Source organism: Bos taurus, chromosome 27 (genome assembly GCF_002263795.3).
Source record: "Bos taurus isolate L1 Dominette 01449 registration number 42190680 breed Hereford chromosome 27, ARS-UCD2.0, whole genome shotgun sequence".
NCBI lineage: Eukaryota > Metazoa > Chordata > Mammalia > Artiodactyla > Bovidae > Bos > Bos taurus.
In genome coordinates, this window is record NC_037354.1 from 42,961,189 (window position 1) to 42,983,829 (window position 22,641).

A 22,641-nucleotide genomic window follows, 5' to 3' on the forward strand; every position below is an offset into this window, starting at 1 on the left:
CCTCCTCCAGGCAGTGGCTCTTCTTGCCTGTTCGCCTGCTGCTGGACTGCACTACAGTACTTTTCAAGGTCCTGAACAGTAATATTAAAAATACCTTATTTTTTGTGTTCGTTTATTCTGTATTATTCGTGAGAAAAGTACGATAAGCCTATTGCAGTACAGTACTATACAGCTGACTGTGTTAGCTGTGTACCCAGGCTCATTTTGTTGGACTTACGAACAATCGGAGTTGTGAATACACTCTCGGAACAGAATTTGTTCGTATGTAGGAGACTTATTGTGTTACGTCTTTCAACAGTTCCAGGAATCGCCACACAGCTGCTATCTTTGTGTTTATAAATATCAGCGTTTAACATGTGTGTGTGTGCGCTAAGTCCCTTCAGTCGTGTCCGACTCTTCTCGACCTTTTGGACTATATAGGCCACCAGGCTCCTCTGTCCATGGAATTCTCCAGGCAAGAATACTGGAGTGGGTTGCCATTTCCTCCTCCAGGGGACTTTCCCCACCTAGGAATTGAGCCGGCATCTCTTACATCTCCTGCCTTGGCATGTGGGTTCTTTACCACTAGCGCCACTTGGGAAGTCCAGTGTTTAGCAGACTTTAAATTTATTTTCTTATGACAAAAATTCAAGAGCAACAGTCAAGAAAACAAAACAAACATTTAAAAATAAATGAAATCACAAAGAAGCAAAAGTAATGCAGGCTATAAATACCCAATCCATTTAAGGGAAGATAGATCCTTTCTGGGAAATGGAGTTGGGACAAAAACTTGAAGGAGAGCTAGGATTCTGATAAACTTGGACAAGTGGCAGACATTTCTGATAGGAACAGAAGGAGAAGGAGAAAAGTTTTCACTGGGACGACCCAGAGGGATGGTATGGGGAGGGAGGAGGGAGGAGGGTTCAGGATGGGGAACACATGTATACCTGTGGCGGATTCATTTTGATATTTGGCAAAACTAATACAATTATGTAAAGTTTAAAAATAAAATAAAATTAAAAAAAAAAAGAACAACCAAAAAAAAAAATTATCCACAAGGGCATGAAATAATAGACTGTAAGTTCAATTTGTATTTTAATTCTCTCTCCCTTCAAATTCATATTTCTGTGTGTGTGTATATATATACATATATATATACACATACTTCCATGGTGGCTCAGTGGTATAGACTCCATCTGCCAATGCTGGAGACTTAGGTTCAATCCCCGAATCAAGAAGATCTCCTGGAGAAGGAAACGGCAGCCCACCCCAGTGCTCTCGCCTGGAGAATCCCATGGACAGAGGAGTCTGGTGGCATACAGTCCATAGGGACACAAAAGAGTTGGACATGATTTAGCAACTAAACAACAATGAAAATAGTATGTTGGTGAATGTATTTCATAAATAAATATATGTCTATGTACATTCAAAAAAAAAGAAAAAAAGTAATGCAGGCTATAAATGCCCGATCCGTTTAAGGGAAGATAAGATCCTTTCTGGGAAATGGACTTAGGACAAAAACTTGAAGGAGAGCTAGGATTCTGATAAGCTTGGACAAGTGGCAGACATTTCTGATAGGAACAGAAGGAGAAGGAGAAAAGTTTTCAAAAAGAGATTACTGATAAGGGACACTTTTCAAAGAGTTGAAAACATAGCTGTTTTACAAATTTAAAATGAACACATGTCAAAGATATTACTCATCTTATTAATTCATATACTGAAGAAATCAGTGTAATGGAGTGATTGCTTCCAAGAGCATCTGAGGTGCTGGGTATCCTCAGAAATTTAATGAAGGAAAGTTGGGATATGGTTTCTGGGTTAGAGACAAAACTAGATAATGTTCTGTAAGACAGTAAACTGTAGCACTGGGTTATCTTTTCTGTTAGACAAAAATCTGGATATCGACATATGTGTTAAAGAGTTTTAGTGGCTCAGTCATGTGCGACTCTTTGAGACCCCACAGACTGTAGCCCTCTAGGCTTCTCTGTCCATGGGATTCTTCAGGGAAGAATACTGGAGTGGGTTACCATGCTCTCTTCCAGGGGGATCTTCCCAACCCAGGAATTGAACTCAGGTCTCCCACATTGCAGGTGGATTCTTTACCATCTGAGACACCAGTCACTTCTTTACATCTAGGTCTTTATTTAATGGTAAACAGTGGTTGAACAAAGTATATGCTTTTAAATAATCCTCAAGTTGACCTTTTAAGCAATGGCTCCAAATGACATTGAATGGATATGATACTCAACCTTTGTTCTGTGTTTTTGATGAGTTTTTTTGTTAACAGTAGGAAGGTTAGCATACAGTTAAGAAGGTTAGCATACTTGGATGATTTTGTTTCCTTCAAGTGAAGTGGCTGTAGTGAACAGCAAAAAGAAAGGAGAAGTGAATTTGGAAATCTTTGAACTGTGGGCTAATGAATTGGGGCCTGTAGGGAATGGTGGGGAGGAATTCACTAAAGGTTTGGATGTGGACTTGAGGAAGGGCTATTTAAAAAAATAAGTAGTCTAAGTGATACAAGAATTATGACATCTTCTAGGACATTTGTTCAACAATTTAGGATTAAAGTTAAATGTCAAGGACAGGAAGGAATATATATGAGGTGCTGAGGGCAATGCCTACAGAAAATATAGTTGAAAGGAGATATTAATAGGAGTGAGTCATTACTCAGTTATAGAAATCAAGCATTAATCTATTGATCCTGAACTGGAGACCGATGACTTTGAAAATGACATGCATGATAGGAGAAGGAATTGATTTAAAGTGACAGGTAATGAGCTCAGAGAATAACTGGGATCTCATAAAACTTCATAAATCATTCAGTCTACTTGTTCCTTCCAATGGACTCTCAAGAGTCTTCAGCACCACGGTTCAAAAGCATCAATTCTTTAGCTCTCTGCCTCCTTTATTGGAAAGCAAAGAGATCAAACCAGTCAATCTTAAAGGAAATCAACCCTGAATTCTCTTTGGAAGGGCTGATGCTAAAGCTGAAGCTCCAATAATTTGGCCACCTGATTCGAACAGCTGACTCATTGGAAAAGACCCTGATGCTGGGAAAGATTGAAGGCAGAAGGAGAAGAGGGTGACAGGATGAGATGGTTGGATGGCATCACTGATTCAACAGACATGAACTTCAACGAACTCTGGGAGATGGTGATGGACAGGGAAGCCTGGTGTGCTGCAGTCATGGGGTCACGAATTTGGACACGACTTGACATGCACCCACACCTCCACGCATCCGTCACTTCATGATGCTGCTGCTGCTGCCAAGTCACTTCAGTCGTGTCCGATTCTGTGCGACCCCATAGACGGCAGCCCACCAGGCTCCCCCGTCCCCGGGGTTCTCCAGGCAAGATCACTGGAGTGGGTTGCCATTTCCTTCTCCAATGCGTGAAAGTGAAAAGTGAAAGTGAAGTCGCTCAGTCGTGTCCGACTCTTAGCGACCCCACAGACTGCAGCCCACCAGGCTCCTCCATCCATGAGATTTTCCAGGCAACAGTACTGGAGTGGGTGCCATCGCCTTCTCCACACTTCATGATGAGCAGAGGAAATTTCCCTGATACTTGGCTTTGCCCTAGGCTATGTAACTTGCTTTGGCTAATGGACTTCCTTGCATGGTTGGGCTTGCCTTTTTGAACTTCTTCCATTTTTATGAAAAGAACCAGATAGCCCTACAGCCTAGGCTATAGAATGAGACAGGTAGTCATGCTACCAGAATATTCACTCCAAAATGTCTTGTGACTAGTTTGCTATTTGGAGCTGTGACTTTTCTGAAATGTGTGATTATTGAATCTGCAGAGTAAATGTGGTTATCACAAGAGACAGTGTATGCATTATAGAAATTTCATAATGACATTTTCATGCAGGTTTTATCTTTCTTTAAATTACTGTGTGATCATTGCATTGTTAAATGAAAATACTAGATTCAGATTGATGGAGACACAGAGACAGCTCATGCATGAATAAAGTAAGGTTTATTTATCTAAAGGATACAGAAGGAAGTCCATGTAGTTAGGATACTTAGCAGAGAGATAAGCTATATTCTCTATAAGTTATAAGCTTCTGGACCCCAGTTCAGTTCAGCTCATTTCAGTTGCTCAGTCATGTCTGACTCTTTGCAACCCCATGGAATGCAGTACGACAGGCCTCCCTGTCCATCACCAACTCCCAGAGCTTACTCAAACTTATGTCTATTGAGTCAGTGATGCCATACAACTATTCATCCTCTGTTGTCCCCTTCTCCTCCCGCCTTCAATCTTTCCCAGCATCAGGGTCTTTTCCAATGAGTCAGTTCTTTGCATCAGGTGGCCAAAGTATTGGAGTTTCAGCTTCAGCATGAGTCCTTCCAATGAATAGTCAGGACTGATTTCCTTTAGGATGGACTGGATCTCCTTGCAGTGCAAGGGACTCTCGAGAGTCTTCTCCAACACCACAGTTCTAAAGCATCAATTCTTCAGCGCTCAGCTTTCTTTATAGTCCAACTCTCACATCCATACATGACTACTAGAAAGACCATAGCTTTAACTAGATGGGCCTTTGTTGGCAAAGTAACGTCTCTGCTGTCTAGGTACACCAAGAGCCTTATTAAATGGCATAGTTGTGAAGGCTAATGCATGAGTGAGTGAGAATCATATTAGATCTTCCCAGAGCTTAACCACCTGACTCTAAGTGACTTAATGTGAAAGTGAAAGTCGCTCAGTCATGTCTGACTCTTTGTGACACCAGCCAGAATACTGGAGTGCATAGCCTTTCCTTTCTCCAGGGAATCTTCCCAACCCAGGGATCGAACGCAGGTCTCCCACATTGCAGGTGGATTCTTTACCAGCTGAGCCATAGGGGAAGCCCCTAAGTGAATTAGAATGGGAGCAATTCCACATGTAAGCTGCTCTGAATCTGTGCTGGGTACCACACCAGAGAAGGAGGAGGAGCATCTTAACTATCTGGTGATAAAAATGTACAATTGCAGCCATTGGTGAAGTGCATTTAGGAAATACTAGTACTTCCTCTATTTCTGCTAATTCCACATAGACTCTCGGGAACTTAGTGGATTTTCTTTCACAAGATGCTAGGCTTCCAGTCTTGGGTAGCTCCTGATACAGCTATTTCTGTATTCATTTCACCCACATGTGACACTTGCACACAGGCATTTTCACATGCTCTCTGTGCTCTGTAGTTTGTGTTTGTCAATAAACTTAGTAGAAAGAGCCAATGAAGGGCCTACTGTCTTCCTGATGGGAGAGCCCAGCGGGACTCGGAGCACCGTGTGCAGAATTGTAATCCGGTCCCCGGGAAAGTAACTGCAAGCCTATATACTTTCATATTTACACTCCACTTACAGAGTTATTCTCGCTTGCTTTTAAGCTGTGCCACCGGTGTTATTTCATTTTATCTCAGGATACAGTCATCACTATCTGAAGTTAACTTCTAATTGTTGGAGCTCCTTAAGGACTGCGATTTATCATTTTATTAAACTACCTGCCAGCCATCCAGTGCTCAGGAACTTTCCAGATCTCCTGTTTTGCAGGTACCACAGCAAGTCTTTGGAATCCCCATGGATGGAAAGGATGGGTAAATGAAACACACTTGTAATATTGTTCCTACAGATAGTTATAGTGCTAGAGGGCTATTATATTTGCTTTTGTTGAAGCATAGTGGATTTACAACGTGGTAGAGCAAATGACTCACACACATGGGCTTCCCAGGTAGTGCTAGGGTAAAGAACCCACCTGCCAATGCAGGAGACACGAGAGACTTGGGCTTGATCCCTAGGAAGATGCCTTGGAGAAGTAAATGGCAACCCACTCCAGTATTCCTGCCTGGGAAATGCTATGCATGGAGGAGCCTGGCAGGCAACAGTCCAGAGGGTCGCAAAGAGTCGGACACAACTGAGTGACTGAGCACACACACATACGTATATGTGTGTGTGTGTGTGTGTGTGTGTGTGTGTGTGTGTATTATATATAATGCTCCAGTAAGTACAGTAGGGAAATATATACACCTGTGAGATATAAGAAAGCATTATACATTAACTGATGTCTATTGTCATCCTGCTTATTTAACGTATATGAAGAGTACATCATGAGAAATGCTGGGCTGGAAAAAGCACAAGCTGGAATCAAGATTGCTGGGAGAAATATCAATAACCTCAGATATGCAGATAACCCCACACTTATGGCAGAAAGCAAAGAAGAACTAAAGAGCCTCTTGATGAGAGTGAAAGAGGAGAGTGAAAATGTTGGCTTAAAACTCAACATTCAGAAAACGAAGATCATGCCATCACTCCATGGCAAATAGATGGGGAAACAATGGAGACAGTGACAGACTTTATTTTTAGGGACTCCAAAATCACTGCAGATGGTGACTGCAGCCATGAAATTAAAAGATGCCTCCTCCTTGGAAGAAAACTTATGACCAACCTAGACAGCATATTCAAAAGCAGAGACATTTCTTTGCCAACAAAGGTCCGTCTAGTCAAAGGTATGGTTTCTCCAGTAGTCATGTATGGATGTGAGAGTTGGACCATAAAGAAAGCTGAGCGCTGAAGAATTGATACTTATAGAACTGTGGTGTTGGAGAAGACTCTTGAGAGTGCCTTGGACTGCAAAGAGATCCAACCAGTCCATCCTAAAGGAAATCAGTCCTGACTATTCATTGGAAGGACTCATGCTGAAGCTGAAACTCCAATACTTTGGCCACCTGATGCAAAGAGCTGACTCATTTGAAAAGACCCTGATGCTCGGAAAGATTGAAGGCAGGAGGAGAAGGGGATGACAGAGGATGAATGGTTGGATGGCATCACTGACTCAATGGACATAAGTTTGAGTAAACTCCAGGAGTTTGTGATGGACAGGGAGGCTTGGAGTTCTGCAGTCCATGGGGTCGCAAAGAGTCGGACACGACTGAGTAACTGAACTGAACTGAACTGATGTCTGTGTGGTGGCAGGGTGAGGGTCACCCTTTTTTTTTTCCAGGACTTTTATTTATTTATTTTTTATTATCATTATTTTTTTCCAGGACTTATTTGCATATATCTAGTAGGAAGTTCCTTCCCATGCACACCCTTTCTTCCACCCACAGTTTGAGTCACAATATTTTCTGGGTCAAAATTGGGGCACTTGATTGAATACAAGATTCAACACTTATTGTGGGACTGGAAGGATTATTTAAATAGAAATAACAAGAATATACGGGGCATATTGTTGTTAAATAACCCTAGACACAAGCAATTTACAAGAATAGCCCTGGATTTTATTATAATTACTTGGGCTATCTATTGAAACTACATTCTAATTTTGGCCAAGAAAATACAGAAGCACTGCTCTTTAAAAGATATGTTCTAATTTAGACTTCTCAATAATTCAGACTGATTTATTCATTAATGTCAATGAATACGAGCTTTTCCCTTATTTTTCTTATGTTGCACAGTGAGTGCTGGTCTCTCAGTTGTTGCTGACTCTTTGCAACCCATGTGCAGCCCACCAGGCTTCTCTGTCCTTGGAATTCTCAAGGCAAGAATGTTCGAATGGGTTTCCATGCCCTCCTCCAGGGATCTTCTCAACCCAGGACTGAACCCGGTCTCCCACTTTGCAGGTGGATTCTTTACCACCTGAGCCACCAGAGAAGGCCTGCAAAACAAACTCTTCTAGAATCAAACTTTATGCTCTAGAGTTGTTGTGTCATGTCTGACTGTTTTGCAACCCCACGGACTGTTGCCCACCAGGCTCCTCTGTTCATGGAATTTCCCAGGCAAGAACACCGGAATTGGTTGACATTTCCTTCTCCAGGGGAATCTTCCTGACCCAGGGATCAAACCTGAGTCTCCTGCATTGGCAGGCAGATTCTTTACCACTGAGCCACCAGGGAAGCCCTGGGCTCTAGAGTACTTTAAGTTATTTTCCAGGCTAATCAAACAATATTAATTGTGTCTTCATTGACATCCAAAGTCTAACTCTGTACCACATACCTCTAAAGCCATACTCTTTTTATATTTTCAACAACTTTCATACATACGGGTCCAACTTTTGAGATTATTCAATATGATAAGAAGAGAAAGGAAATTTAATCTGAATGACTCTGGAACTCATTGTCTATCAGGGAGAATGATTTTTGGATGTACGTCGAGTGTTACTTGATTTCAGCTTAGATGGGGAGAACTGGGTTCTTTTAGGGACTGTTTGCTTAGAAAGCTCTTGTCCACCTGGCCTCCTGGTGATCCTCAGATTCAGATTCTGTAATAGCAGTACTATCGAGAACATCCATTGGAGGACACTAGAGCACAGCAAATAGACGAGAATGCAGGAATACAGAAAGAACTTAAATCCTCTGCCCAAAAGCAGACAGATTCCTCTCTAAAATTAAACCTCATGGCTAACTACAGAACTGACTAATTATCAATATTTCTATTGAAAAACAAATTCTATCACTGATGCTTTTCGTCTTTCAGAGTTGTAATTTTAGAAATGGCTGATGAATGACTTTTCCAGGAGGTAAATACATAAATTATTTTAGTAACTTTTACATTTTTATGTCGGAATCTGCTTTGGAAGTTCTGCTTAATAGCCTAACCTTAATTTAATCTTCATTGACTGATGAAGTCCTTTGCAGGTTGATGAGCTGGGTTTGTCTGACAAGCCCTTTGAACATGGAGAACTTAGTAAGGCTCACAGAATAAAAAAACAAAAACAAAAAACGGATTCTCTTTGCTGCCAAAGGGAGTTATCCCAGGCAAATTATTTAGGTAAAAGCCCTGATGAGAGAAAAACCTTTGACAACCATGGTGAGGGTTAGTAAATTTTGTGATGTTTTCAAGTGTTTGAACAGTCTGTTAACAATTTTTAATCTCAAATGATAACTATCTACAAGATGTGAATAATAGATATTTGGGCCTTTACTTTTAATTTAGTGTAAAACTAGGCTTGTTCCCATTTCTGAGATTCTGAGTTTTCTGGAACTCCACCAATAAACAATACATAGCTTGGACTGTAAATAATGGTGCCCACCATATGACAACTTGTTAAACACACTGCACTTGAAAACTATCAGCATAATTATGTATTTTTGTCAGAAGAATCAGCACTCATATCTCAACTTATCTTGGTAATAATGGCAACTGTAGGCATTTATTTCCACTTGATACACAGGGGGGCACTCTGGGTTTGGTTTGCAAAGAAGGAGATGAGAAATTCTGGGACTAATTTCCTTCTGGAAATAAGTGTCCCTTGACCCAGAATACTTAGCTGGGAGTGACATGGCAGCCAGCTTTTCCTGTGTAGCATCTTATTAATTTCGATTCACCTCTCCTATTGCAACACAGATTGTCAGGCAATGAAAGCCATTATTTATGGTACTGAGCTAACGAAGGTGTTAAATCAGGCACATTAAAGCTTGTCGGTAGTAGTTTAAGTGGGGTGGGAATGTCATTGAGACCACTTAGAAGGCATGTACTGATTTACATCCTTCCAATGGGGGTTCCAGCCGCTAGTAAGACACTTGTATTCCAAATCAGTTGGCTGTTTGGGGCCAGGGCTCTGCTTCTTTATTTCTTTAAGAGTGACTAATCTCTGTCTTAAGCTGCTTACATGTTTTGGGGGTGAGGGTATAAATGACTAAATAATGTCTTAATTGCTCAGTCGTGTCTGATTCTCTGCGACCTTGTGGGCTGTAGCACACCAGGCCCCTCTGTCCATGGAATTCTCCAGGCAAGAATACTGGAGTGAGTTGCTATTTCCTCCTCCAGGGGATATTCCCCACCCAGGGATCGAACCTGGGTCTCCCACATTTCAGGCAGATTCCTTAGTGTCTGAACTTCCAGGGAAGCCCTAAGTGATATAAAGTTTTTCACAAAATACTAACTTGTTCAGAAGCATTTAATAATTATAATTATGGTATTCCTAATAATTTAGTATATTTAACTGCATATGTAGTTAATTCTTTTTTGGTTTTCCCACTAAGAGAGTGGCACTGAGTGGTGAGGGGCGGGCTGAGTCACCCACGGGGCATTGATTTTTATTGGAGTACGGTTGCTTTAGAATGTTGTATTAGTTTCTGCTGTACAGTAAAGTGAACCAGCTGTATGTACACATATATCCACTCATTTTTGGATTTTCTTCCCATTTAGGTCACCACAGAGCGCTGAGTAGAGTTCCCTGAGCTATACAGTGGCTTCTGATTAGTCATCTGTCGTGTTTATCAATGGGCTTCCCTTGTGGCTCAGCTGGTAAGGAATCTGCCTGCAGTGCGGGATACCTGGGTTCGATCTCTGGGTTGGGAAGATCCCCTGGAGAAAGGAAAGGCTAGCCACTCCAGTATTCTGGCCTGGACTTCCATGGACTGTATAGTCAACGGGGTCGCAATGAGTCGGACATGACTGAGTGATTTCCACTTCACTTGTTCTTCATGTACATCAATAGTGTATATATGCCAATCCAAACCTCCCAGTTCCTCCACCTCCCAGCCTTACTCCCTTGGTATCCATACATTACTTCTCTACATAACGTCTCTATTTCAGGTTTGCAAATAAGATCATCTGTACCATTTTTCTAGATTCCACCTATATGCGTTAATGTATGATATTGGTTTTTCTCTGTCCGAGTTACTTCACTCTGTATATCAATCTCTAGGTCCATCCAGGTCTCTACAAATGGCACAATTTTCTTCCTTTCTTGTGCCTGAGTCATTCTGATACTGCACTTCCCTTTCTCCCTGTCTCAACAGAACATGGACGGCACCTTCCAATTAGGTGATTAGTGAAGAGCCTAATAAAGATGCCGCAGGATTTGAGGACACGGTGCGGCAAGGAGGCTAGCCACCGTGGGCAGCGCAGATGTCCACCTCTGACAGGCAGGCCAGGGCGGGCGCTCCACCCGGAGGCCTGTCCGCCCTGCCCCGGCCTCAGGTGGGGAGCCAGGTGCATGGCACCCGGTGCAGGGGCGGGGTGGGACCCAGGGGCAGACACCTGACCTCACCGTCGGCCCCGTGCAGACTCCTGCGCGCTCGGCTACAGCCGCCTGGACCAGGGAGCTGCAAGCGAGCCCTTTGCCGCAGGTCGGCCACAGCGCAGGGCCCCGCGGGGGCGGGCGAGCGCGGTCCTGAGCGGCGCACAGAATGCCAGGGGTCAGATCTCCAGAGGCCGCTCGTCGCCGACGCGACCCTGGATTGTGAGAGCCGGGGTTCCGGCGCCCGGGGGTCCTGCCTGCTGCCCGCGGGCACGTGCGGCCTGCAAGCGGAGTGAGATTCCTCACGCTCTCCGAGAAGGGAGATGCCTCACGTTGTCTGAAGAAGGCAGGTGCCTCACGCTCTCTGAGAAGGGAGATGGCTCACGTTGTCTGAAGAAGGCAGGTGCCTCACGCTCTCTGAGAAGGGAGATGGCTCACGTTGTCTGAAGAAGGCAGATGCCTCACGCTCTCCGAGAAGCGAGATGCCTCACGTTCTCCAGAGAAGTGAGGCGCCTCACGTTTTTAAAAGAAGGGAGATGCCTCACCTTCTCCGAAGAAGGGAAATGGCTCAACGTCTTCGAAGAAGTGAGATACCTCACGTTCGCCCCACGTGCATCTTCAGCAGTGAATTTAGAACTCAACTAAAAACCCCGAAGATGGCAGTTAGCCTACTCAGTCTTGAGCCGTCCTACCTGTATCTAGGTAATTAGTCGAATGGAGCCATTTTACCTGTGTTCTCTCACAGACCTCGACACCAAAGTGTCGCTGAGTCTTCAGACTATAATGTTGCAGTTTTAAAAAAGAAAAATATTAACAAAATCAATAGGTGGTAGACTTTATGCAGAGAAATCATGAATCTCAATTTCCCTTTCCTGCTAGAAAAGGGGAAAAAGTTCAGAAACAAGCGCATATATTCTAAGTGTATTTTCCGTAATTTAGGGGGCGGTATTGGTGATTTATTTTGATCCAGCCCCCTTTACGCTTTATGTTACAATAATATCTTCCCACTTTTGGTCTGTTTCTGTTGTTTTCCTTGTTTGTGAACAACTTACTTTGTATTTTTCAATGATATGGTTATGCTAATATACTAATTATACCAATCGTAAATATTAAGACTGTACTAAATGATTAATATATATTCTTTGACTCTTACTCTAATGCTGAAAATAGACCAAATTATTATTAGCGTGATTTAAGTGTTGGATAAATTAAAAGTTAGGGACATACCCTAATCTCCAATGTAGGTTTTGTTTTTTTTTCATTATGATAAAAAACACATAACGTAGATCTATTCTCTTAACAGATGGTCAAGTGTACAGTCTAGTATGGTTAAATATAAGCACTATGTTCTATTCTAAAGCTAGTCTCTGGAACTTTTTCATCTTCCATGACAGATTTCATGCCCATTGATCAGCAGATCTTCATTTCCTCTCCTCCAGCCAATTCCAAACACCCTTTACTTTCTAACTTTTCCTAACTCACCCTTCATTTTTAGTCTGCTTTCAAAATCTGTCTTACAGTTCATGAACTCTATAGTCCATCATAAAGAATTTTGAATACTGTCCTAGCATTTAACTGTAAACTGTTCTCTGCATGAATTATATTACTGTAATCATCAGTTTTTAAAAAGTGAAATAGTTCAAGCATTCAGAAAATATGACAAACACCCATATAACCATCACCTATAGCTTCATCAGATCTTAATGTTTCATCATCTTTGGCTCAGGTTTTTTTTTTCCTTTGAACAAAATTAAAGATCCTAGGTGAAGTTCTTTTTGCTAGTCTAGTTCCCTTCGCTAGAAGTCCATCAGATCAGATCAGTCTATCAGTTGTGTCCGACTCTTTGCGACCCCATGAATCGCAGCACGCCAGGCCTCCCTGTCCATCACCAACTCCTGGAGTTCACTGAGACTCACATCCATCGAGTCAGTGATGCCATCCAGCCATCTCATCCTCTGTCGTCCCCTTCTCCTCCTGCCCCAATCCCTCCCAGCATGAGAGTCTTTTCCAATGAGTCAACTCTTCGCATGAGGTGGCCAAAGTACTGGAGTTTCAGCTTTAGCATCATTCCAGGGCTGATCTCCTTCAGAATGGACTGGTTGAATCTCCTTGCAGTCCAAGGGACTCTCAAGAGTCTTCTTCAATACCACAGTTCAAAAGCATCAATTCTTTGGCGCTCAGCCTTCTTCACAGTCCAACCCTCACATCCATACATGACCACAGGAAAAACCATAGCCTTGACTAGATGAACCTTTGTTGGCAAAGTAATGTCTCTGCTTTTGAATATGCTATCTAGGTTGGTCATAACTTTCCTTCCAAGGAGTAAGCGTCTTTTAATTTCATGGCTGAAGTCACCATCTGTAGTGATTTTGGAGCCCAGAAAAATAAAGTCTGACATTATTTCCACTGTTTCCCCATCTATTTCCCATGAAGTGATGGGGCCAGATGCCATGATCTTCATTTTCTGAATGTTGAGCTTTAAGCCAACTTTTTCAATCTCCACTTTCACTTTCATCAAGAGGCTTTTGAGTTCCTCTTCACTTTCTGCCATAAGGAGGGTGTCATCTGCATATCTGAGGTTATTGATATTTCTCCCGGCAATCTTGATTCCAGCTTGTGCTTCTTCCAGTCCAGCGTTTCTCATGATGTACTCTGCATATAAGTTAAATAAACAGGGTGACAATATACAGCCTTGACGTACTCCTTTTCCTATTTGGAACCAGTCTGTTGTTCCATGTCCAGTTCTAACTGTTGCTTCCTGACCTGCATACAAATTTCTCAAGAGGCAGATCAGGTGGTCTGGTATTCCCATCTCCTGAAGAATTTTCCACAGTTTATTGTGATCCACACAGTCAAAGGCTTTGGCATAGTCAATAAAGCAGAAATAGATGTTTTTCTGGAACTCTCTTGCTTTTTCCATGATCCAGGGGATGTTGGCAATTTGATCTCTGGTTCCTCTGCCTTTTCTAAAACCAGCTTGAACATCAGGAAGTTCATGGTTCACATATTGCTGAAGCCTGGCTTGGAGAATTTTAAGCATTACTTTACTAGCGTGTGAGATGAGTGCAATTGTGCGGTCGTTTGAGCATTCTTTGGCATTGCCTTTCTTTGGGATTGGAATGAAAACTGACCTTTTCCAGTCCTGTGGCCACTGCTGAGTTTTCCAAATTTGCTGGCATATTGACTTAAATTGAAGAAAGTAGGGAAAACCACTAGACCATTCAGGTATGACCTAAATCAAATCCCTTATGATTATACAGTGAAAGTGAGAAATAGATTTAAGGGCCTAGATCTGATAGATAGAGTGCCTGATGAACTATGGAATGAGGTTCATGACATTGTACAGGAGACAGGGATCAAGACCATCCCCATGGAAAAGAAATGCAAAAAAGCAAAATGGCTGTCTGGGGAGGCCTTACAAATAGCTGTGAAAAGAAGAGAAGCAAAAAGCAAAGGAGAAAAGGAAAGATATAAACATCTGAATGCTGAGTTCCAAAGAATAGCAAGAAGAGATAAGAAAGCCTTCTTCAGCAATCAATGCAAAGAAATAGAGGAAAACAACAGAATGGGAAAGACTAGGGATCTCTTCAAGAAAATCAGAGATACCAAAGGAACATTTCATGCAAAGATGAGCTTGATAAAGGACAGAAATGGTATGGACCTAACAGAAGCAGAAGATATTAAGAAGAGATGTCAAGAATACACAGAAGAACTGTACAAAAAAGATCTTCATGACCCAGATAATCACGATGGTGTGATCACTGACCTAGAGCCAGACATCCTGGAATGTGAAGTCAAGTGGGCCTTAGAAAGCATCACTACAGACAAAGCTAGTGGAGGTGATGGAATTCCAGCTGAGCTATTCCAAATCCTAGAAGTCCATACTGTCCTGAATTCATTGTTTCTGAATCACATGTGTTTCAAACTTTAAAGGAAAGGCTTTACAGGTGTGTATAGGGCCTGTGTTTGAAGGGTCCTGTGTTTGGTTTGATGTTCCCAATTTTGAACAAGGCAAGTGGTCCCAGTTTTGTAAGTTTTAAAGATTATTTTGATGGTGTGATGCAACATTCTGACCTTAGATAGATGAGAGGCAGATTTCTTTCTTAGAGCTGCAAATGAGAGAAGAATGCCACTTGGGGTTCAAAAAGAATGGCCCCCATAGGGTCACGAAGCTGCAGCTGTTTAATATAACAGTTTATGCAAGGCACACTAGCGATGGGGTGAGCTAGGTTTCCTGGGGACCCTGCAGGTCGGCTGATCTGAATAATTTCACACGATAGGGAAGAAAGGGCCCTGCTTAGTGGTTGGACTTGGCCCTGGGGTGTGGGGCCCCTGATTAGGTGTGTGCACAGCAGCCCCAGGGAAGTGAGAGTCTGGCAGAGGACGTGGTTAGAGCGGAGGTTTAGCAAACTGCTGCTAACGGGAAATTGAGGTTTTTCTTCCAGGACTTCAAAACTAGGTCAAGACAGCACTTGTGAAACGTATTAAGGCATTGTCATTTTTCACTAAGCCCTGCAAATTATGTAACTAGTCCTGATTTTAACTGTATACATAAGCATTGTATCGTATTGTTCTGCGTGCATATAGATTTTCATGAAGTTAGGTTGTTTCATTTTTTTTTTTAATAAACAATACTGCAATAAAATTCTTGAAGACAGCTCGCTGGATACATGTGCTTCTTTAGGGAATATAACCACGAGGCAGTTCCTTGGCACAGAGTGTATACATATTTGATATTTATAATCTGATGTTCCCATAGCTCTCACACTTCTTCAAATGTTGGTCCCACAGTTAAATTCATTTAATATATGCAATCATTTTGCTGTGGTTTCCCCAGTCATCTCTCAGTTGGCAGGAATTTGTTGTCTAGGTGTTTCTTTAAGAAGGGCTCATGAGAGAGACATTCCCTGAATTACATGTGCAACGGTGTTTTCCAGTAGTCTTTATTCACAAAGACAGCTTGGCTGGCTATAAATTCCTTTGCTCACACTTTTCTCCCTGAGAGTCTTCTAGAAATTTCTATGCTGTCTTTGGCCTTTTTGACAAATGAAATTATTTCTTTTAATTTTTAGATTCCAGTAATCTTGCTAGGATTTGTCTTAGTCCTAACTGTTCTGGATAAACGTTGTCAGGGACATGGTGTGCCATTTCAACATGAAAATTCAACTCTCTTTTCCCAGAAAGTTTATCAAATTATAGTTTCAGAATTTGTTCTGATCAACTCTTCTTTTCAGAACAAATTTTTTGAAACTATAATTTGATAAACTTTCTGGGAAAAAAAAAAAAGAGCTGAATTTTCAGTTAGTCGTAAAGGAAATCAACTCTGAAAATTTGTTGGAAGGGCTGATGCTGAAGCTGAAGCTCCAATACTTTGGTCATCTCTAGATTTCTTATAATACCTAATACAATGTAAATGCTGTGTAGGTAGTTACAAGGGTGTCGCAAATTCAAATTTTGCTTTTTGAAAGTGTCTGGATTGTTTTCCCCTAATATTTTTGATCCACAGTTAGTTGAATCTATAGATCCGGTACCTGAGGATATGGAATGTTGGTTGCATATTATGGTAGAAACTTTTGCCTGTTTTTTTTCTTTCATCTCCCAATATTTTCTTCTTCCTTATAAGCTCTTATTTGTCTTATTTTGATTGCTTTTTAAATACCTATAATTATTATTAATCACTATTCTCATCCCAATAGTTATTTTCTCTTGCTTTCATTTTAATTTCAGTTCAGTTCAGTTGCTCAGTCATGTCCAACTCTGTGACCCCATGAACTGTAGCACGCCAGGCTTCCCTGTCCATCACCAACTCCTAGACCTTGCTCAAACTCAGGTCCATCGAGTCGGTGATGCCATCCAACCATCTCATCCTCTGCGGTTATTGATATTTCTCCCGGCAGTCTTATTTTCAGCTTATGCTTCATCCAGCCTGGCATTTTGCATGATGTACTCTGCATTGAAGTTAAGTAAGCAGGGTAACAAATTGTAGCCTTGATGTACTCCTTTCCCAAATTGGAATCAGTCCATTGTTCCATATCCGGTTCTAACTGTTGCTTCTTGAACTCCATACAGGAGGCAGGTGGGGTGGTCTGGTATTCCCATCTCTAAGAATGGTCCACAGTTTGTTGTGACAGTCAAAGGCTTTAGCGTAGTCGATAAAGAAGAAGTACATGTTTTTCCGGAACTCTTGCCTTTTCTATGGTCCAACAGACATTGGCAATTTGATCTCTGGTTCCTCTGCCTTTTCTAAAACAAGCTTGAACATCTGGAATTTCATGGTTCACATACTATTAAAGCCTCTTGCTTTCTTATTTTCTCTTGCTTTCATTTTAATTTAGTTCTTATTTATTTACAGCCCCTTTTCTTTTAACTTTTTCCGAGTTCTCACAATATTTCATCCGTATCAGTCCTTTTGCTCACCCTTTGCACTTGTTTTCTCACAATCTGTTCTCTAGTCTCTGCATTTCTGCTTTATGGGTTTACTTTTTAGATAAGTAACTTAAAGAAAAATTTGTGGCAAAGTATTTCATCACTCTTTTCCTCTGTTCCGTGACAACCTTTCCATGGTGGATGTTTTTTGTCTGGTAAATTTTGCTACTCTTTCCTCTCATTTTTCTTGTAGTATTCTTGTATTGAGGTTATACCAATTTTTTACTACTTTTTTTGAGAAAGAATGAGTTGCACTTTCCTGGCCTAGGTTTTTATAGCCATTCCCTTTAGAGAAATCATTTGTCTTGGTTAGTTTTTAGGTATTTTGCCTCTATTTCACTACCCTTTTTGAGTCCTTTTGTATTTATCTGCCTTCTCCATCTCCTACCTGTCTTCCCTACATCCTCAGCAATTGCAAAAGCTATACATTTCACTTTAGGGTAAACCCTTCTTTCAGAAAGGTGTGTGTGTGTGTGTGTGTGTGTGTGTGTGTGTGTGTGTGTGGTTTTCTGAGCTGTCCTGCCATGAAGCTGACTTTATTTATTGTTCCTGTGCACAGCAGTTGCTATACTTCTTGACACGCCTCTGGGAGTTTTTATTCCAATTTTTGGCCTACATTATTTCCAATTACTATTTCAGAGAGAATAGGAAGATGCATAAATATTTCCTCTATAATAGATTATTGGTATTTCATTGTATTTGCTTAATTTATTGCTTTTAAATTAATTTTTGCTTTATTAATTTTTCATTGTTTGTCATTTGGCAAGTTTCTTTCAACTTCCAACTTGTTAGTAATATGTGCATTTTGAGTGCTGTCAAATTTAGCAAATTTTACCGAGTTTCTTTCAAATATGAGAAATATGATGTTTTTCCTCCATGATCTGCATCTGTCTGGCATTGGGGACTATAGGAAGCACTGACATCATGATGCAACTTTTGGCTGAGTGAGTTAGCAGAGTGGGCATTAGAATTCCCCAAAGCCATTCTTCCACTGGAGGATTAACTTTACTACCTCAGAATTGACTGTGAATCAAATAGTGGGAACAAATAGTTCCCACTACACCCACAAGTATATCCTAAACTCAGCCCTTCCTTGGCTGACAGGAAGAGCTGAGGCCACTTGAGGCCTCTCCCACACCACCCCACATTAGGGAAAGACCATGGAAGTCAGAATGGAAATACACAGTTAAAATGTCTTACTTTTGTAAGTTTTCAAAGCATATGTGCAGCTGATCATGTTGTGAAGGCTGCAGAGGTGAAGCTCTGAGGTTGCCACGTTTGCCTTGGGGATCAGGGTAGGGAGGTGGGCTTTGTGGGGGGACTGTGGTTCTAACCCCAGTAGAAAAGTTTGAGGCATTGGCTGCTGGGTTCTCCCGGGCAGTGTCAGGGGTGGCGAAGCGATAATTAATTCTGGCACATGAACAGTTCCCAGATCTAGTTTGTCTTTTTCTTAACTTGGAGTATAGTTGACTTACAATGTTGTATTCGTTTCTGGCATACAGTGAAGAGCTTCAGATATACATTTATATTATTGTTCAGATTCTTTCCCATTATGGTTTATCACAGGATATTGACTAGAGTTCCCTGTGCTGTACTGTAGGACCCTGTTGGTTATCTGTTTCGTGTATAGTAGTGTATATCTGCTGATCCCAGATCAGATGAGATCAGATCAGTCGCTCAGTCGTGTCTGACTCTTTGCGACCCCATGAATCGCAGCACGCCAGGCCTCCCTGTCCATCACCAACTCCCAGAGTTCACTCAGAATCACGTCCACCAAGTCAGTGATGCCATCCAGCCATCTCATCCTCTGTCGTCCCCTTCTCCTCCTGCCCCCAATCCCTCCCAGCATCAGAGTCTTTTCCAGTGAGTCAACTCTTCGCATGAGGTGGCCAAAGTACTGGAGTTTCAGCTTTAGCATCATTCCTTGCAAAGAAATCCCAGGGCTGATCTCCTTCAGAATGGACTGGTTGGATGTCCTTGCAGTCCAAGGGACTCTCAAGAGTCTTCTCCAACACCACAGTTCAAAAGTATCAATTCTTCAGCACTCAGCCTTCTTCACAGTCCAACTCTCACATCCATACATGACCACAGGAAAAACCATAGCCTTGACTAGATGAACCTTTGTTGGCAAAGTAATGTCTCTGCTTTTGAATATGCTATCTAGGTTGGTCATAACCTTCCTTCCAAGGAGTAAGCATCTTTTAATTTCGTGGCTGCAGTCACCATTTGCAGTGATTTTGGAGCCCAGAAAAATAAAGTCTGACATTATTTCCACTGTTTCCCCATCTATTTCCCATGAAGTGATGGGGCCAGATGCCATGATCTTCATTTTCTGAATGTTGAGCTTTAAGCCAACTTTTTCAATCTCCACTTTCACTTTCATCAAGAGGCTTTTGAGTTCCTCTTCACTTTCTGCCATAAGGAGGGTGTCATCTGCATATCTGAGGTTATTGATATTTCTCCCGGCAATCTTGATTCCAGCTTGTGCTTCTTCCAGTCCAGCGTTTCTCATGATGTACTCTGCATATAAGTTAAATAAACAGGGTGACAATATACAGCCTTGACGTACTCCTTTTCCTATGTGGAACCAGTCTGTTGTTCCATGTCCAGTTCTAACTGTTGCTTCCTGACCTGCATACAAATTTCTCAAGAGGCAGATCAGGTGGTCTGGTATTCCCATCTCTTGAAGAATTTTCCACAGTTTATTGTGATCCACACAGTCAAAGGCTTTGGCATAGTCAATAAAGCAGAAATAGATGTTTTTCTGGAACTCTCTTGCTTTTTCCACGATCCAGCGGATGTTGGCAATTTGATCTCTGGTTCCTCTGCCTTTTCTAAAACCAGCTTGAACATCAGGAAGTTCACGGTTCATATATTGCTGAAGCCTGGCTTGGAGAATTTTAAGCATTACTTTACTAGCGTGTGAGATGAGTGCAATTGTGCGGTCGTTTGAGCATTCTTTGGCATTGCCTTTCTTTGGGATTGGAATGAAAACTGACCTTTTCCAGTCCTGTGGCTACTGCTGAGTTTTCCAAATTTGCTGGCACATTGAGTGAAGCACTTTCACAGCATCATCTTTCAGGATTTGGAATAGCTCATCTGAAATTCTATCACCTCCACTAGCTTTGTTCGTAGTGATGCTTCCTAAGGCCCACTTGACTTCACATTCCAGGATGTCTGGCTCTAGGTCAGTGATCACACCATCGTGACTATCTGGGTCATGAAGATCTTTTTTGTACAGTTCTTCTGTGTATTCTTGACATCTCTTCTTAATATCTTTTGCTTCTGTTAGGTCCATACCATTTCTGTCCTTTATCGAGCCCATCTTTGCATGAAATGTTCCTTTGGTATCTCTGATTTTCTTGAAGAGATCTCTAGTCTTTCCCATTCTGTTGTTTTCCTCTATTTCTTTGCATTGATCACTGAAGAAGGCTTTCTTATCTCTTCTTGCTATTCTTTGGAACTCTGCATTCAGATGTTTATATCTTTTCTTTTCTCCTTTGCTTTTCGCTTCTCTTCTTTTCACAGCTATTTGTAAGGCCTCCCCAGACAGCCATTTTGCTTTTTTTGCATTTCTTTTCTATGGGGATGGTCTTGATCCCTGTCTCCTGTACAATGTCATGAACCTCATTCCATAGTTCATCAGGCACTCTATCTATCGGTTCTAGGCCCTTAAATCTATTTCTCACTTCCACTGTATAATCATAAGGCATTGGATTTAGGTCATACCTGAATGGTCTAGTGGTTTTCCCTACTTCCTTCAATTTAAGTCTGAATTTGGCAATAAGGAGTTCATGGTCTGAGCCACAGTCAGCTCCTGGTCTTGTTTTTGCTGACTGTATAGAGCTTCTCCATCCTTGGCTGCAAAGAATATAATCAATCTGATTTCGGTGTTGACCATCTGGTGATGTCCATGTATAGAGTCTTCTCTTGTGTTGTTGGAAGAGGGTGTTTGTTATGACCAGTGCATTTTCTTGGCAAAACTCTATCAGTCTTTGCCCTGCTTCATTCCATATTCCAAGGCCAAATTTGCCTGTTACTCCTGGTGTTTCTTGACTTCCTACTTTTGCATTCCAGTCCCCTATAATGAAAAGGACATCTTCTTTGGGTGTTAGTTCTAAAAGGTCTTGTAGGTCTTCATAGAACCGTTTAACTTCAGCTTCTTCAGCGTTGCTGGTTGGGGCATAGACTTGGATTACTGTGATATTGAATGGTTTGCCTTGGAAACGATCAGATCATTCTGTTGTTTTTGAGATTGCATCCAAGTACTGCAATTCAGACTCTTTTGTTGACCATGATGGCTACTCCATTTCTTCTGAGGGATTCCTGCCCGCAGTAGTAGATATAATGGTCATCTGAGTTAAATTCACCCATTCCAGTCCATTTCAGTTCGCTGATTCCTAGAATGTCGACATTCACTCTTGCCATCTCTTGTTTGACCACTTCCAATTTGCCTTGATTCATGGACCTGACATTCCAGGTTCCTATGCAATATTGGTCTTTACAGCATCGGACCTTGCTTCTATCACCAGTCACATCCACAGCTGGGTATTCTTTTTGCTTTGGCTCCATCCCTTCATTCTTTCTGGAGTTATTTCTCCACTAATCTCCAGTAGCATATTGGGCACCTACTGACCTGGGGAGTTCCTCTTTCAGTATCCTATCGTTTTGCCTTTTCATACTGTTCATGGGGTTCTCAAGGCAAGAATACTGAAGTGGTTTGCCATTCCCTTCTCCAGTGGACCACATTCCGTCAGATCTCTCCACCGTGACCCGCCCATCTTGGGTTGCCCCACGGGCATGGCTTAGTTTCATTGAGTTAGACAAGGCTGATCCCAGGCTCCTAATTTATCCCTCCCTCCCAGTTTCTCCTTTGGCAACCATTAAGTTTGTTTTCTGGGTCTGTGAGTGTGTTTCTGTTTAGGAAACAACCATTTCAAAATTCCCACAGCAATTGAATATTTTGGCAGAGGTTTATTAACAAAACCCCAAGTAGTGGCATAAAAAGGTATCTAATATATATTGACCTTCAACGTCAGTCATCAAAGGTTTATTTGCTCTCTACAAGTCCAGTGTTGGGTTAGAGGAAGGAGAACAGAGAAGACTCCCTGTTCTGAAGGAGTTTGAAGTCCAGCTTAGTGTTTCTCAGGCAGGTTGTGAAATTAATTTAGTAGGTCACCACCAGATTGAAAATAACAGCATAGAAAATGTCAGAGTGAATTTTAGATCATAACAACCAATATCATTTTATATTACTCGTGACTCTAAAATCCTTTGCTCACTGAGCTTGCTGTCAAAAACA